A 5,849-nucleotide genomic window follows, 5' to 3' on the forward strand; every position below is an offset into this window, starting at 1 on the left:
CCCTCCCCCTCCCGCCGTGCCACTTTGTCTCCACCGTCTCCACGGGCTGCGTGCCTGCGCCCTGGTCCTTCCCGCCACGCGTTCTATGAATAAACACAAACGCACGCCGGGACGCGCTGCTGCGGCTGCCGCCCCGAGGCGCGCGTTTGGTTTGATGCCTTCTCTCTTGCACGCGTTGGGGGAGCGCGGGGTGCAGCGGGGCGCAGCGGGGCGCAAGCGACTGGGGCGCTAAAGCCATGCAGGTGACAGTGTGTCGCGCCCCGCCCCGCTGCGTGCACCGTTTGCCCGCGCCGCGCCCGCCCCACCCCGCCAGCCGCGTCGCACAAGCGCTTCCTTTGCCGCTTCCCGTTCTCCCGTCTCGGATTCTGCTGCTTCCACTCTCTGTGCGGTCCGTGTGTGGTCTTCCCTGTCCAGATATGGAAGGCTAGCGCCGGGCCGTGGGCTCCGCAGAGACATGTTCCTTTCGACTTGGCTTCTGTCGGTGAGAGGGATTGACTCATGATTATAATCTGTCCTACTAGCCGCTAATATCCATGCTCCAGCGTTGCAGGGGAAAAACAACAACAATAAAGCTAAAAATCTTGTTGTTGTTGTCAAATTAATAACTAAGAAGTTCACTTGATTGGAAAAAAAGAACAATCTAATAACTTTTTCTTTGTTATTTCCATTCTATTTAGGCTGACAGACTTAGCCAGCGAGAGTTTTCAGATGGGTCATCATACCACAGTTGTAGAGACAGTGACAGTAGTGGTTGTCTAAAACAGGTATGGCTTAGTTAGTCTTTTCCCATGTTTTATTTTATAGTAGTGTTTTTCTTTCGATAGTGCTTAACATGCATTTTTCATGTTTCTATTTTCAAGGTGGAGCGTTTAGAGGAAAGCAATGCAGAACTTTTAAACAATCTCACATCTATGGAACGTCAGAAGAGGGATGCTGAAGCTAAGGCTTCTCAATGTGTAAGTTTTTATTATCGAACTAATCCACTTATTAAAGTAAACTTCTTGTAATTATTATAATTATTTTTTCTATTTTATTAAAGCTAAGGGAATTGGAAAGAATGAAAGAGCAGGTAGGAAGAAGATCATTCACAGAAGAATTGCTTCACACCAAAGAACAGACAATTTGTGAGCTTCAAGGTGCCTTAGACAGTACAAGGCGGCAAATGAAAGACCTCCAATCTGATTTTGAGCGTACTGTAAGTACATTCAATAGAGTGATTTAATAATAGTAGGAGAAAAAATACTGACACATTTATTTCTCTCCAGGCAAGAGAAAGAGACAGCATAAAAAGCATGCTAGAGCAGCAGTCCAATGCAGGGCCTTTGCAAGTTGCTGAACTTCAATCAGAATTGGCCAGAGTACGAAATCAGTTATCTTCCATGAATAGTAAACAAGCTCTTGTTGAGCAATATGAGAGGAGGCTGAAAGACTCATCAGAACAAGCAGAAAAGCTGAGTGCTCAGCTTAACACTCTTGCTCTGAATCTGCAAGCCAAAGAAACAATGGTAATTAGTAAATGTTTACTTCACGGTGACTTTTGATGACCAATATGCTCTAAAAAGTCTTTGTGCCATTTTCAGCTATCAAACAAAGAAGAAATGGTAAATATATTGCAGGACACCCTGGATCGCACGCGTGAGGAGATGAAAATGCTGAAAGACAAAAGTGTGAGTAAAAGCTCTTTTGCTCTGCCTTGGCGAAATGGAAAAAAGAAAATGGTAAGACAATTTTGTTTTTTAATGTACTTGTAAAAAAAAAATGGTCAGTAGTTTTTATTTACAATTGATCAACAACAAACTTATTTGTCCAATTTATTCAATGTCCCCCTTTAACTGTCTGTTTTCCTCACTAGGGTGGCCCCAGCTCCTCTACTGACAAAGGAGATCCAGATGAAGCCGTGGGAACCGTCGGTGCCGGGACGGATGAAGTGAGTGGCAGCGGCGGTGTGTGGGGGTGGACCCGCAACACAGCCGCTAGGAAGCATCGTGTGCATGATGTGTGAGTTAGCGCCCGGCCCCTCACGCCACCACTTATTATGTCCATTGTGATGATGCTGCTCATTGTGGCTTCCTTAAGTCTCTTCTACATTTTCGCCAGTGGAATGACACCCAGTTGTTCCATTCGTGATAATCAATATCTGTCATCATTGTCATTGTACTAGTACATTACAGTAATCGTGGTGGTACTGGTGCATGACTTAATTAAATGTCAATGTTTCATCCAGAACTATCACATTTGGATTGTTCCAATTGTAACCTTGTCCAAAAAATTATCCTGTTAGATTTCTTAATATATTTGTCCTACCCTGCCAAGCAGGAATCTTTGAAATTGACTGAAGTGGTGGTTCTTAACAGTAGCTCCTTGTAGCTCCTCAGTGCTTTTATTTATCTGTTTTCTTGCCGTCACCTAAACCAGTTAATTTTCTACTTAAACTTGATTGAAACATACTTCCATCAAAAGTTGGTTTTAAATTAGATCACTTTATTATGACAAATTTATACAACATCTTTTCAGAAATGAAGTTTGTTAACATTCCTATTTAGGTATTTTAAGAAATGCCAACATTTTTAGATGCTGAAGTTGCAAAGTTGATAATTTAAAGGGAAGAATTATTACTAAATGTCTGTGTGCAGTGTGTGTGTCTGTTTTGCGTCTTTCTTCTAAACTTTAACAAGACTAAAGATTTTATCTACCATCTTACTTTTAAAATTTCATGTGTTCTTCTATTTTATTTAAAAGATGGACAATACAAGGAGCTCATGCTTAGGGATCTAAAATCTAAAATACAGGTGCCCTTCTTGTAATCTAGTATTAACTGGTTGTCCTTTTTGTATATCTTAAAAACTTGGCTGTTCCTATCGCTCATTGCTTTTATCATAAGGCCAATTGTAGCTCTGTATACTTCATTAACAGACTGTAGAAACAAAGATGGCTTTCATTTGTTATATTTTAAATGTGCATGATTGAATTTTTGGGAAATTTATTAGAAGAAGAAAGGTACCAAGATGGCTTAATATTTTACTTTTAGTTTAGTATTGTTGTCTGTAGGTTTTTGTGCGGCTTAAAAGTGTGCAGCATTTTTTCTTTATCTATCTTTTTTGTTTAAAGCCACCTGGACATAAACTTTTAAGTAGTGTTCTTAGAAACTTCCTGTTCTTATCTTCTATAGTGCTTAGAGGTTAAACTATCTAGGTCCATTCTTAGGATTTAGGACTGAAAAATAATCAAAAGCATTACTTTTACCTGTACTTACTGAAGATTTCTTATTCCTTACATAAATAAGAAATAGGTATCATAAGATTTCGATTGATTTTTTCCCATCTATGTCTATAGACTGAATAGATTGGTCATGTACTCGCTGCTTTTCATATATTTGAGTTATGATATTTTAAATGCGTAACTGTGATATTTTTAAACAACTGTTTTTTTGTAATGAGGCAGTGTCATTGGCTGGAAGGTGCAATTGTTTTTAAATCTAATGTATCAAATCGATATTCCTGAGAAGATTCCTACTTTGCATCCTAATACCTATAAGTTAAAAACTGGTGTGCTGTTGTAAACTACTGCAATTGTGTTGCATCATTAGTTGGAATCTATTCCTATCCAGGGCAAATGGACAGAATGTCTGTCATAGTTAAGCTAAGCAGATTTTTGTTTGGGCTTGGCTTAATTTTCAAAATTTTTATCTAATCAGACTAGTGTTTTTATGTTGTGTGTTTTGCTACCAAATTAAGTTCGGATGTCTTTCTTATCTTTAGCCTGCCCCTGTTAAATTATTGTTTCTCTATGCCCTTATCTTGCCATACATTTAGTATTGTATTTGGATGTTTCCACTTTTGAATGTAAAGTGTGAGACTTGTACAATAAGAAATTTTACTGAGTGTGCGTGTTTGTGTCTATGCATCACTTTACGATTGTTATGTTTCAGTGATGTGGTGCAGGGATTCTGTCACCTGGTTTTGTGGCTGTCAGTCCTCTGTTTGCTATGTTTTGAATTAATTTATTACTCTGTTATCCTTTGAACTCTCCTCTCAAGTTTTTGGTGATTGTAGTATAAAATTGTGTGAACTATATTTTGCCTCCATAGCCATCACTTTAATTTTTAAAATGATGGAAGGCAATTTTCTACAAATATTAGTTCACTGCATTGTTGTCTATGTATTGTGTTTCTTTGTTCCCCCTTTTTGGGGGTGAAAATATCCATATGAATCACTTTGGGTTTGATGTTAAAAATATTATGGCATTGCCTTGTTTGTGATTAGTGTAGTATGGGCCTTGTTATAACTTATATTATGTCTTTCCCAAAATTTCTATATGCTGATGTATTTATTTATTAGCAGTGGTTTATGTTTTGTAAATCATCTTAAATCAAAGTTATTGACATTAATAAAATGAACTTGTACTTAACTTTATTTGATGAAAAATTTTATTATTATATCTGCCCACTTACCTCAATAATAGTTCACTTTATATGGAAATGTGTCTACAAAGAGTATTTTCTGAGGATATATCAAGACTCAACCATTGTCATCAAGAAAATTATTACTGAACATATTCAGGTGATTTACGTCTTAAAACTATTCTCATTTTTTTATGTACCAGCTGTAGTAGTTTTGCATGGGCATGCTGAATGTGCATGTTGTAAAGATTGCTAATATGTTAGGTACGTCCTCAATCCTTTCCTTTTTTTTTCTAATGTTAATGAAATTTGTAAGGCTGTTTTCTTTCCAACAGCAATGGGAAATTGTCCGTGAACTGAAGTTAGACCTGAGTGAAATGCTGGCCCAGTATCAAGACTGTTTTTCAGAGGTGAGCTGCAAAGCTGGTTGTAGTCAATAAAATCTTGTAGAACAAAAAATTTCTGTACACTGCGATTTGAGATTGTATGTTAAGATGGAAGTTGGCCTCCTGTGGCTGAAATGTAGCAGTCAAGTTTCTCAAAGATTTATCCTGTATTTTTTGAGGTGTCGCGGCAAACTCGTTGGTATCGAGATCTACGTGAAGCCTATCAAGATCTTCGCTCACATGCAGAAAACGTTAAGAGAGAAGCTTTACTGACCGTCAACTCTTCTCAGGTACAATGAAGATGCTGATCCACTCCTCCTCCAAATCCTACCATCCTGCTTCCCATCCTCCCTGCAACCGTGCATGATTCAAGAACATCCTGCTTACTTTAGGTTATTTATAATAATGCTAAAGGAATATTTGGGACAAGATTATATTAAGTAGACTGGTCATGCGTGGATATTGCACTTTGACACCAAGTTTCTGGACGTTTCAATTTAAGAAATCTGTTTAAACAGTGAAATTACAAGATTGCAAGATATTGAAATTATTTCTTCTCGAATTTTTTTGCAGAGAGAAGTTGAGGTACTGAAGAGACAGTGCAAAACTCAAAGCTTACAGATATGTCAGCTTAAAGAGCAGGTTTGTTAAAAGTTCTGAATTGCAACTGAATTTTCCTTTTTTTCCCTCCTATATTAAATTTTGATTTTATTTGGTAGTTGTGGGAAGCTGAACAAGGCAGGCAGCGAGCTGATTCTGAAACTGATGAGTTGCAAGGCCGTTTAGAAAATTATTCACAACAGATCTGTCAGTTCAAGTCACGTTTAGAGTCATTACAGACACAATTAAAAGATACCCAAGCACGCATGGAAATAAGTGAAGAGCAGGTGACCATTTTGTTCTAATTTTTTAAGTAGATCTATATCCACTGTTCTCTTTTTCTTTTTTTTAAAGCACTGTTGATTCTTCAACTTTGTATTTATACCCCCAATAGGTTGAGCTACGTCGTCTAAGAGATTTTCGAGACAAATGGGAAAGAGTTGCCCGGTCCCTAGCGGATATAG

Source organism: Frankliniella occidentalis, unplaced genomic scaffold (assembly GCF_000697945.3).
Source record: "Frankliniella occidentalis isolate FOCC.00 unplaced genomic scaffold, Focc_3.1 Scaffold531, whole genome shotgun sequence".
Taxonomy (NCBI): Eukaryota; Metazoa; Arthropoda; class Insecta; order Thysanoptera; family Thripidae; genus Frankliniella; species Frankliniella occidentalis.